Source organism: Budorcas taxicolor, chromosome 16 (assembly GCF_023091745.1).
Source record: "Budorcas taxicolor isolate Tak-1 chromosome 16, Takin1.1, whole genome shotgun sequence".
NCBI classification, from domain to species: domain Eukaryota; kingdom Metazoa; phylum Chordata; class Mammalia; order Artiodactyla; family Bovidae; genus Budorcas; species Budorcas taxicolor.
This window is the reverse complement of record NC_068925.1, coordinates 9519362-9532386: the sequence shown is the minus strand read 5'-3', so window position 1 is coordinate 9532386 and position 13025 is coordinate 9519362. Positions and strand designations below refer to the sequence as shown.

Sequence of the window (13025 nt, the reverse complement as noted above, 5' to 3'; positions counted from 1 at the left end):
ATTCAAGACTGATTTCCTTTAGGATGGACTGGCTGGATATTCTTGCTGTCCATGGGACTCCCAAGAATCTTCTCCAACCCCACAGTTCAAAAGCATCTATTCTTCAGTGCTCAGTTCTCTTTATAGTTCAACTCTCACATCCACACATGATTACTAGAAAAACTCTTTGACTAGACAGACCTTTGTTGGAAAAGTAATATCTCCGCTTTTTAATATGCTGTCTAGGTTGGTCATAGCTTTTCTCCCAAGGAGCAAGCATGTTTTAATTTCAACGCTGCAGTCACCATCTGCAGCAATTTTGGAGCCCCCAAATAAAGTCTGTCATGTTTTCCATTGTTTCCCATCTATTTGCAATGAAGTGATGGGACTGTATGCCAAAATTTACATATTTTTAAGTCAGAGTGAATGTGACTCAGGTCAAAATATGAACTTTTCCAGCACAGTGTCAGCCTTCTTGATTCCTCCCAATTAATACAGTGTTAGTCGTTCAGTGGTGTCCAACTTTTTGTGACCCCACCAGGCTCCCCTGTCCATGGAGTTCTTGAGGCAAGAATACTGGCGTGGGTTGCCATTTCTTTCTCCAGGGCAATTACTACGACACTGTGGGAAAACACCTCTCTGAACTCTGTCAGCATAAGCTAACTTTCCTTCTTTGTGAATTTCATGTACATGTGATTATTTAATATATATTCTTTTGTGACTGGCGTCCTTTGTTTATCATTGTTTTCCTGTGTTTGCACTTAATAGTAGTACAATAGTAGTTGTTTGAAATTACTATGGAGAATTCCCTGTATGTGTGCTGCTGCTGCTGCTGAGTCGCTTCAGTCGTGTGCAACTCTGTGCAACCCCATAGACGGCAGCCCACAAGACTCCTTTGACCCTGGGAATATCCAGGCAAGAATACTCGAGTGGGTTGCCATTTCCTTCTCCACCTGTATGTGTGAGTCTCTTAAATATATATGTATGTCATATCATATCACATATGATATACATATGTATATCAACAAAATACTCAAGTCAGTTTTTAGACTTTTTTCCCTGAAGCAATCTTCATAGTAATTCCTGTGTCAGTAAATGACCTGCCAAGTATAGACAGCAGAGTCAACTTGGGGCACTTAACTAGACATAGCAGACAGAGTATAGGAAAACTACAAAAATGAATGCAATATTTATTCTGGGACTACTAACAGTAGGATTTTAAAGATAATTTTTCAGCCTGAAGGGGAAACAGTAAGAAGCAATTATTGGAACACAGAGAAAAATAAAGTTTTATTAAGAAGGTTGCTTGGCAATGGTCATGATTAGCAGGAGCCTTGGTGTGATGTTGCCACAGTGACACTGAAGGTAAGAAGCAGAGACATAGATATTGCAAACTCACCCTCCTCTCTCATCTCCTGTGGGTGCCTTCACTGAACAAAAATGTAACTTACACAGTCTTTAAAGTGCTGACTTGGAGAAACAGAACATATTTACAGAAGGGTGGAGAGAGAAGCTGAGGGAGAGAATGTGAGTTAGCCAGTGCTAACGTGACATGAAGTCTGCCATGATTTCTCCTCAACATCAAAGTATAAATAATGTCACGTGGAGCACCATCATACATTTGACCTAAGTCCAAACTCCGCATAGGCTTTAGTTTAAAAACTCTGTAATTCCAGTAACTGATCATGAAGAAGAAGGATTATGCTAATTAGTGAAAGTGGAGGAGGAAGGCATGGCAACCCACTCCTGTATATTTGCCTAGAGAATCCCCATGGACAGAGGAAGCTGGTCAACTGCAGCCTATGGAGTTGTAAAGAGTTGGACATGACTGAGCAGCTAGGCATATACTGATTCACAGAAACCAGATTGATTGTCTCATTTCTTGAGTTCCACCACTGACCAACTAGAACACCTATCCTTCATTTTCTGTAAGGGCTTCCCTGGAGGCTCAGTGATAGAGAACCCACCTGCCACTGCAGGAAACACAGGTTTGATCCCTGGGTCAGGAAGATCACCTGGACTAGGAAATGACAATTCACTCCAGTTTGCTTGCCTAGAAAATTCCATGAACAGAGGAGCCTGGTGGGCTATAGTCCAAGGGGTTGCCAAGAGTCAGACACAACTGAGAGACTGATCATGCAAGATGTAAGTGAAAATGACACAAGAATGCAAGAGAGTTGATAATCAGAGTATACATATCATAGTGGATATTTTGACCATTACTGGAACAGATAGTCTTCATTTTCAGATGCCTCCTTTCCACAGAGTGGAAAACCTGGCACACTCCAAGGCTGTCTTTATGCAAGAAATTCTCTTCCCCAGGGGTTTGCTTCTCTTCCTGGTCAAGAATTAGAATGACACTGAGGTAGATGAAAGCATGGTCTTTCTGTTGCATTTATAACCTTTTATAAACACAGGGTTAAACTCCACTGGTTTTATATCTATACTCCATGCTTGATAGATGCTATTTACTCTCTACAGTATGTGAAATGAGATCTTCCAGATGTATAAACTAGGTTTAGAAAAGGCAGAAGAACAAGAGACCAAATTGCCAACATCCACAAGATCATAGAAAAAGCAAGGGAATTAAAAAAAATAAATCTCCTTCTGCTTCATTGACTACACTAAAGCCTTTGACTCTGTGAATCACAGCAAAGTATGGAAAATTCTTAAAGAGATGGGATTAACAGACCACCTTACCTGTCTCCTAAGAAGCCTGTATGCAGGACAAGAAGGAACACTTAGAACTTGATGTGGAAAAACAAACTGGTTAAAAATTGGGAAAGAAGTATATCAAAGCTGTATATTATCACCTTGCTTACTTAATTCTGTGGACTGCATATCACACAAAATGCCAGGCTGGATGACTCACAAGCTGGAATCAAGGTTGATGTGAGAAATATCAACAACCTGAGATATGCAGATGATACTACTTTATGGCAAGAAACGAAGAGAAACTAAAAGAGCCTCTTGATGAAGGTGAAAGAAGAGAATGAAAAAACTGGCTTAAAACTCAACATTCAAAAAACAAAGATGATGGCATCTGATTCCATCACTTCATGTCAAATAGATGGGGAAACAATGGAAACAGTGACATTTTATTTTTTTTTTGTTTTCCCAAATCACTGCAGACAGTGACTGCAGCCATGAAATTAAAAGATGCTCGTTCCTTGGAAGAAAAGCTATAACAAACCTAGACAGAGTACTAAAAAGCAGAGACATCACTTTGCTGACCAACGTCTATATAGTCAAAGCTAATGTTTTCCCAGTAGTCATGCATGTGTGTGAGAGTTGTATCACAGAGAAGGCTGAGCATCAAAGAATTGATGCTTTCGAACTGCAGTGTTAGAGAAGACTGTAGAGAGTCATTTGGACTGCAAGGAGATTAAACCAGTCAATCCTAAAGGAAATCAATCCTGAAAAAACTGTTGCTGAAGCTGAAGCTTCAATACTTTGGTCATTTGATGTGAAGAGCTGACTCACTGGAAAAGAATCTGATGCTGGGAAAAACTGAGGGCAAGAGGAAAAGGGGGATGACAGAGGATTAGATGATTGGATGGTATCACTTACTCAATGGATATGAATTTGAGCAAACTCAGGGAGCTAGTGAGAACAGGAAAGCCTGGCCTGCTGCATTCCTTGGGGTCATAAAGAGTCGGATACAACTTAGTGACTGAAAAACAACAACAAAACCAGGAGATTCTGTACAGAATCACTGAAGGATTTCAGTTGGGGAGTGAAAAGGAAACCCTAACAGAATGAATATTATAATCACTTCAACTTGTACAATGAAGAAAGCAAAAATACTAAAGGTGAGGTATTCTGGGTCAGTGCTCTTCTCGTGTGATTCATGGGTTATTGTTGGTCTATGAATGACTCTTTAAAAAAAAACAACAACAACATAAGCATGGAAATTGAGAGTAACTATTTGGAAACGTCTACTGAAATCTGACAGCTTATGTGCCTAGGTATTATTGCTAGTTACTAGAAATAGAACCATGTTTTAATTTATAATTGTCAAAGCTTAGTTCAGTAAATATAACTCAAAAACATACATGGCCTTGTGTTAATTTCTACTAGGGAAATATACTTCATTTATAGTCATATAAGAAACAAGATTGAAGCTGGATAAAATTTTAAAGATGAACTTTGAAAATACAACACTTGCTTCATTTTGCATACAAGTTAAAGATGGGCTTTCTCAGGTGGTGTTGGTGGTAAAGAATCTGCCTGCCAATGCAGGAGACGTAGGGGACATGGGTCTGATCCCTGGGGTGGGAATATTCCTTGGAATAGGAAATGGCAACCACTCTAATACTCTTGCCTGGAAAATCCAATGAACAGAGTGCCTGGCAGGCTACAGTCAATGGGATTACAAAGACTTAGACATGACTGACCACAGCATTGTCTAACTCAATGAAACTAAGCCATGCCTGCGGGGCAACCCAAGATGGGCGGGTCACGGTGGAGAGGTCTGACAGAATGTGGTCCACTAGAGAAAGGAATGGTAAACCACTTCAGTATTCTTGCCTTGAGAACCCCATGAACAGTATGAAAGGCAAAATGATAGGATACTGAAAGAGGAACTACCCAGGTCAGTGGGTACCCAATATGCTACTGGAGATCAGCGGAGAAATAACTCTAGAAAGAATGATGGGATGGAGCAAAAGCAAAAACAATACCCAGCTATGGATATGACTGGTGATAGAAGCAAGGTCCGATGCTGTAAAGAGCAATATTGCATAGGAACCTGGAATGTCAGGTCCATGAATCAAGGCAAATTGGAAGTGGCCAAAGAAGAGAGGGCAAGGGTGAACGTTGACATTCTAGGAATCAGTGAACTAAAATGGACTGGAATGGGTGAATTTAACTCAGATGACCATTATATCTACTACTGTGGGCAGGAATCGCTCAGAAGAAATGGAGTAGCCATGATGGTCAACAAAAGCGTCCGAAATGCAGTACTTGGAGGCAATCTCAAAAACGACACAATGATCTCTGTTTGTTTCCAAGGCAAACCATTCAATATCATGGTAATTCAAGTGCATGCCCCAACCAGTAATGCTGAAGAAGCTGAAGTTGAACGGTTCTATGAAGATCTACAAGACCTTTTAGAACACCAAAAAAAGATGTCCTTTTCATTATAGGGGACTAGAATGCAAAAGTAGGAAGTCAAGAAACACCTGGAGTAATAGGCAAATTTGGCCTTGGCATGTGGAATGAAGCAGGGCAAAGACTAATAGAGTTTTGCCAAGAAAATGCACTGGTCATAGCAAACACCCTCTTCCAACAACACAAGAGAAGACTCTACACATGGACATCACCAGATGGTCAACACCAAAATCAGATTGATTACATTCTTTGCAACCAAAGATGGAGAAGCTCTATACAATCAGCAAAAAGAAGTCCAGGAGCTGACTGTGGCTTAGATCATGAACTCCTTATTACCAAATTCAGACTTAAATTGAAGAAAGTAGGGAAAACCACTAGACCATTGAGGTATGACCTAAATCAAATCCCTTATGATTATGCAGTGGAAGTGAGAAATAGATTTTAGGGCCTAGATCTGATACATAGAGTGCCTGATGAACTATGGAATGAAATTTGTGACATTGTACAGGAGACAGGGATCAAGACCATCCCCATGGAAAAGAAATGCAAAAAAGCAAGATGACTGTCTGGGGAGGCCTTACAAATAGCTGTGAAAACAAGAGAAGCAAAAAGCAAAGGAGAAAAGGAAACATATACGCATCTGAATGCAGAATTCCAAAGAATAGCAAGAAGAGATAAGAAAGCCTTCTTCAGTGATCAGTGAAAAGAAATAGAGGAAAACAGCAGAATGGGAAAGACTAGAGATCTCTTCAAGAAAATTAGAGATACCAAGGGAATATTTCATGCAAAGATGGGCTCAATAAATGACAGAAATGGTCTGGACCTCACAGAAGCAGAAGAATTAAGAAGAGGTGGCAAGAATACACGGAAGAACTGTACAAAAAGGATCTTCACGACCCAGATAATCATGATGGTGTGATCACTCATCTAGAGCCAGACATCCTGGAATGTGAAGTCAAGTGGGCCTTGGAAAGCATCACTACGAACAAAGCTAGTGGAGGTGATGGAATTCCAGTTGAGGTATTTCAAATCCTAAAAGATGATGCTGTGAAAGTGCTGCACTCAATATGCCAGCAAATTTGGAAAACTCAGCAGTGGCCACAAGACTGGAAAAGGTCAGTTTTCATTCCAATCCCAAAGAAAAGCTATGCCAAAGAATGCTCAAACTACCGCACAATTGCACTCATCTCACATGCTAGTAAAGTAATGCTTAAAATTCTCCAAGCCAGGCTTCAGCAATATGTCAACTGTGAACTTCCTGATGTTCAAGCTGGTTTTAGAAAAGGCAGAGGAACCAGAGATCAAATTGCCAACAACTGCTGGATCATAGAAAAAGCAAGAGTTCCAGAAAAACATCTATTTCTGCTTTATTGACTATGCCAAAGCCTTTGACTGTGTGAATCACAATAAACTGTGGAAAATTCTGAGAGACATGGCAATACCAGACCACCTGACCTGCCTCTTGAGAAATCTGTATGCAGGTCAGGAAACAACAGTTAGAACTGGACATGGAACAACAGACTGGTTCCAAATAGGAAAAGGAGTATGTCAAGGCTGTATATTGTCACTCTGCTTATTTGACTTCTATGCAGAGTACATCATAAGAAACACTGGACTGGAAGAAGCACAAGCTGGAATCAAGATTGCCGGGAGAAACATCTATAACCTCAGATATGCAGATGACACCACGCTTATGGCAAAAAGTGAAGAGGAACTGAAAAGCCTCTTGATGAAAGTGAAAGAGGAGAGTGAAAAAGTTGGCTTAAAGCTCAACATTCAGAAAACGAAGATCATGGCGTCTGGTCCCATCACTTCATAGGAAATAGATGGGGAAACAGTGGAAACAGTGTCAGACTTTGTTTTTATGGGCTCCAAAATCACTGCAGATGGTGACTTCAGCCATGAAATTAAAAGCCACTTACTCCTTGGAAGCAAAGTTATGACCAACCTAGATAGCATATTCAAAAGCAGAGACATTGCTGAATAAGGTCCGTCTAGTCAAGGCTATGGTTTTTCCAGTGGTCATGTATGGATGTGAGAGTTGGACTTTGAAGAAGGCTGAGCGCCAAAGAATTGATGCTTTTGAACTGTGGTGTTGGAGAAGACTCTTGAGAGTCCCTTGGACTATAAGGAGATCCAACCAGTCCACTCTGAAGGAGATCAGCCCTGGGATTTCTTTGGAAGGAATGATGCTAAAGCTGAAACTCCAATACCTTGGCCACATCATGAGAAGAGTTGACTCATTGGGAAATACTCTGAGGCTGGGAGGGATTGGGGGAAGGGAGAGATGAGGACGACAGAGGATGAGATGGCAGAATGGCATCACTGACTGAATCTGAGTGAACTCTGGGAGTTGGTGATGGACCAGGAGGCCTGCTGTTCTGCGATTCATGGGGTCGCAAAGAATCAAACACGACTGAGAGACTGAACTGAACTGAGCTGAGCATACAGCTTTAAAAATAAACATCACAATTTCACTGAAGGTGCTGTAACGTCACTTTCATGACTTATCAACACTTTTCTGTTAGACTCATTGTTGCAGTATGTTACTAAAACAAAACATAGCTAGAGGATCAATAGGCTTATTTTTCTGGGAATAATGTCTCTAACAGATAACTCAACAAGCAAAGCTTTATACATTTTTGTGTTACAGTTGTCAAATTATATGCACACATTGGACAGACACTCTGTTTATCAATATTTTGAGTTTTAATATGGCAAATGGGCTTGTTTAATGTTTGCATGTAGGTAGTTAATATGAGGAATCACTGTTTTCTTCATTTAATACTGCAGGGGGCAATATATATCAGTTGTAAAAGCAATTATCTATGTCAATCCCCTTGCATAGTTTCCATAACAATGTATAAAATGGTTATACTTTGGTCCTATTATATTTATCCTGAATTATTTGTTTAATGTGATTTTCTTTCTTGCTTCTAATAAAATAGATTTTGTGTTTTATATATCTCCATTGCTTATATTTTTCTAGCACTTTATATACATTACATTTTAAAAAATTTTTTTTCCACATTAAATTGTGCAGTAGGTGGTGACTGATTCTAGATAGGCTGGGAAGTATTGAGCTTTGTGAGAATTTCAGAAGACAAATAGAATATCTTTTAAAATATAGTAAGGTATTTGGAGTGGTATTAGTATGTAGTAACTTAACTAGTGACTTAATATTTGACTAACAAAAGAAAAGTATAAACTAAGTTCAAGTTTTGAGTTGCTGTAGTTGAGTGAATATTGGGGCACCCAATTTCCTGGGAAATTCAGGAGAAGACACAAGTTTGGCAAAGGGACAAGGAGCTAGCAAGATAGTTTATAAACATTTAATGTGTTTAACAGATTTTTGCTGTATTTACATCATAGTTAAAATTTTCAGAGATAACTGAAAAATCATGGCATCTTTTCCTTCCTGTGAGTTTGGATCATAAAATGTCACTTAGCCTGAGGTGTTTCACTAGTTATTAACAGAGAATTTCTTTCTGTTTCTCATACTCCACTGCCTCCCAGCAATCCTGTGTATACTTTTAAAGATTTAGCCTGAAGATAAATTTGAATAACATTGCATTTAGAATCATTATTATCCTGAAAAATACAAAATCCTTTTTTTTGGAGATCAAAATATGTTTTATAAAGATAGGTTTCTATCAAGGTGCCAGTTTGTAGTGAGTACTCACATGTCTGAACTCCATCAATAAAGTTTATCTTTAGTGTGATCCTTGATGCACTGAATTTCAAATTATCTTTATTTCTCAGATGTACTTGAAGTGATGGATAAGCAACAAATTAACATGCAAATAAACATAGCTATTAGGGCTTCCCTGGTGGCTCAGAGGTTAAAGCGTTTGCCTCCAATGCACGAGACCCAGGTTCAATCCCTGGGTTGGGAAGATCCCCTGGAGAAGGAAATGGTAACCCACTCCAGTATTCTTGCCTGGAAAATCCATGGACAGAGGAGCCTGGTAAGCTACAGTCCATGGGGTCGCAAAGAGTTGGACACGACTGAGCGACTTCACCAATTAGCATATTTAAGAAATGAAACATACTTTGCTATCAGGTTTTACAGAGATAGTTCTGACACCTTTGACTAAGTAAATCATATAGTATCATATTTTTCATTTGTTAAATTTTCATGATGGCTATTACTGTCATCTGTCACTTTGTTCAGATATTTATTTTGCATTTATGTGTATAATTATTAATATATATGTCTTCTCACCATACTGTATATCTCTGTATTTATTCCTTTTTAGTAACTAGCATACTGCCTGACAAAGATTAGGGGCTAAATAAATATGAGTAAATGAAAGATGGGCATTATTAAACATGCAGTCTGACCAGAACAAAATGCTTATTAATTACTGAGTTCCATTTTCTTTTTAGTAGCCATCTGCCTAGGGACACTAAAAAGATTTAAAATGCTGGTTTTTATTATCTTTAGGCACTGTTGTTCTATGAGTCTGTTATTAAAGGAAAATTCATTTTCTTCTCATGCAAAAATAAATTAGCCCATTCTTAGAAGAACTTTGAATTTCCTAGAAGAAAATGCACTTTGAAATGCTTGTTTCTTCTTTCTAAAGTTGTTTGAAATATGGCAGAGAAGATTTCTCTCACTGAGAATTCTCTTAACAATGCCACTCCAACAATTCTAGTAACCCAGGTCTCTAAAATAAATTTATCTGAGAGGCTCATTCACTGCCCCTAATCTGGGAACATCTGCTTTCCAGCATATATTTGTAGTTTAGAGAACAGTGAGGTTTATCACTGTGACTTGTTTTCCTCCCTATGAAACTAATCAAAAGCATTTTAAAATTCAAAATGCTATAAATAATTTTGAGTAACAGGGCTTCCCTGGTGGTCTAGCTAGTAAAGAATCCGCCTGTAATTCAGGATACCTGGGTTTGATCCCTGGGTTGGGAAGATCCCCTGTAGAAAATAAAGGCCACCCACTCCAGTATTCTAGCCTAGAGAATATACAGTCCATGGAATCACAAAGAGTCGGACATGATTGAGAGACTTTCACTTTCACTTTATTGTTTTAAAACGTTCATGCAAAATTATATTTGAGAGCATTTTACAATTGTAGAAGACAAGAGCTCTGTTTACATTTTTTTTTATTAATGAGGTTTGAGAAATGTTAATTCATCCATACCATCATTGACCACACACCAACGGCTACACCTTCATTTTGCAAATTAAAAAATAATTTTTGTTCTCAAACAGGTAAAAGGCAGTAACATCATAAATGGAAATGTGCATGTTTATAATAATTTTTAAATGGTTGAAATGTGTGCTAAATTTGTATGTATAATTATCCTGCAAAAATGTTCCTAAATGTTTAATTAAAAATCTGTAAAGAACAGACTTTTGGGCTCTGTGGGAAAAGGAGAGGGTGGGATGATTTGAGAGAATAGCATTGAAACATGTATATTACCATATGTTAAATAGATCACCAGTCCAGGTTCAGTGCATGAGACAGGGTGCTCAGAGCTGGTGCACTGGGACGAGTGTTCACGATGGGGGACACATGTCCACCCGTGGCTGATTCATGTGAATGTATGGCAAACCCACCACAATATTATAAATTAATTAGCCTCTAATTAAAATAAATTAGTTAAAAATCAGCTGGGGAGCTTACATCAGAAAAGCATAAAGAAAAATAAATATGAAAGGGTATATTCTAAAATTACATAATGCAGTATTGATTGATTATAAATAGTCTATTCATAGTAAATTTTTTCATGAAGTATATAGATAAATTTAACACTTACAATGAATATCTATAGGTTATTAAAGATTTGATTTATTATTCAACTTTATATTAATATACTATATAAAAGTTTCTATTTTGATTTAAGAAAATATAATCTTGATAAGGACTATAAAGAACAATTTACTAGTAGAAATGAAAATAAACATAGCACTCAAGGCTCAATATTAGAACTGATGTTATTGAAGTACAGATATGTTTGTTGAAAAAACATCTTTCCTATTTCTTAATTTAAACTTGTAAGAAGTAGACATTGTCACTAAATCCATTAAAATACTTTAGCTCCTTAACCATGATTTATATTTCACTATATATTAGTTATAATCATGGAAAACACATTTTCTAATTCAATACTTTAAAAGCTATAGGTCTCTTTACCACAAATGTGATGGGAAGTTAAAATTTTTGCTGAAAGCACCAATATGTTGCTCTTAAGTCTACACTGAAACAAGACCTGGAAACAGTTCAAGCTTGCTTCAATTTATGCTATCTCCCTTCCTTCACATTCTCATCAGAAAACAGCTTCACAAATCTAAGGGAAGACTAATATTGGTGGAAGTAGATAACTAACTTTGATATAAGGAATAATTAATATATTCTACTTATATGCTTCCCACCTCAAATTATATTTCATTCAACCCCTGACTTCAAATATATTGGTTGTTCACGGCCAAGGAGTTTGAAGAAACAAAATGATGGTTTTAAAGGACTAAGCTTAGGAAATACAAATCATAATTTTGCCTCTATGCAATTCTTCAGTTAATTCAGGCCTTGATAAGAGGTTGGACTTAAAAAAATCATCATAAGGGAAATTATGTCACATTGTAACCCAGAAGAAGTGGGAAAAGGGAGATGAAAAATATAGACATTCAACTTTTTAATCTTAGACTGGGCTTCCCTGGTGGCTCAGATGGTAAAGAATCTGCCTGCAGTGCAGGAGACCCATGTTCCATCCTTTGGTTGGATAGATTCCCTGGAGAAAGGAATGGAAGCCCATTCCAGTTTTCTTGGCTGGAGAATTCTATGGACGGAGGAGCCTAGTGGGCTACAGTCCATGGCTCATAAAGGATCAGACATGACTGAGTGATTCTTAATAAATGTTTAAAGTCTAAACTGGATGGTTTACCCTAGAGGGTTAGTGCATCTGTTAAAATTGTAAGATCAACCCATAGAAAATGTAAATATAATAAAACACATGGTGTATGTGTCTGGGAAAGAAGATAGTAATATTTATGTGTATATGATACTATGTTCCAGATTGTAACTCACCCATCCGGGCATTTCTAATGATGTGCCCAGCATATAGGTTACACAAACAGGGTGACAGCAGACAGCCATGTCATACTCCTTTCTCAATCTTGAACCAATCAGTTGTTCCATGCAGGGTTCTAACTGTTGCTTCTTGACCTGCATACAGGTTTCTCAGGAGACAGCTACGATGGTCTGATATTCCCATCTCTCTAAGAGATTTCCACAGTTTGTCATGATCCACACAGTCAAAGGGTTTAGGGTAGTTGATGAAACAGAGATAGATGTTTTACTCAAATTCCCTTGCTTTTGCTATAATTCGGTGAATGTTGGCAATTTGATTCCTAATTCCTCTTCCTTTTCTAAACTTAGCTGGATATCTGGAATTTCTTGGTTCGCATAATGCTGAAGCCTAGCCTGCAAGATTTTAAGCATGACTTTACTACCATGGGAGATGAGACCAATTGTCCAATGGTTAGCATGTCCTTTGATACTATTCTTCTTGGGAATTGGGATGAAGATGGACCTTTTCCAATCCTGTGGCCACTGCTGGGTTTTCCAGATCTGCTGATGTAATGAATGTAAAATCCTGATGGCATCATCCTTTAGGGATTTGAACAGTTCTACTGGAATTTCATTACATCTACTAGCTTTAGTAACAGCAGTGCTTCTTAAGGTCCATTTGACTTTGAACTCCAGAAATTCTGGCTCTGGGTCACTAACCATAGTAATCTGATCCATTAAGATCTTTTTTTATATAGTTCTTTCATGTATTCTTTACATCTCTTCTTGATCTCTTCAGTGCCTACTAGGTCTCTACCATTTTTATCCTTTATTGTGCCCATCTTTGGACATATTACTCCTTTGATATCTCCAATTTTCCTGAAGACATCTCTAGTCTTTCCCTTTT

The 13025-nt window shown here is 38.0% G+C and overlaps 1 non-coding gene across 1 annotated transcript; it reads left to right on the top strand.

Annotated features, from left to right (window-relative positions):
• Positions 1 to 8915: 8915 nt before the first annotated feature.
• On the top strand, positions 8916 to 8987 carry TRNAW-CCA (transfer RNA tryptophan (anticodon CCA)). Its single transcript has one exon. It is a non-coding gene; the product is annotated as a tRNA-Trp (tRNA).
• The last annotated feature ends 4038 nt before the right edge of the window (positions 8988 to 13025 follow it).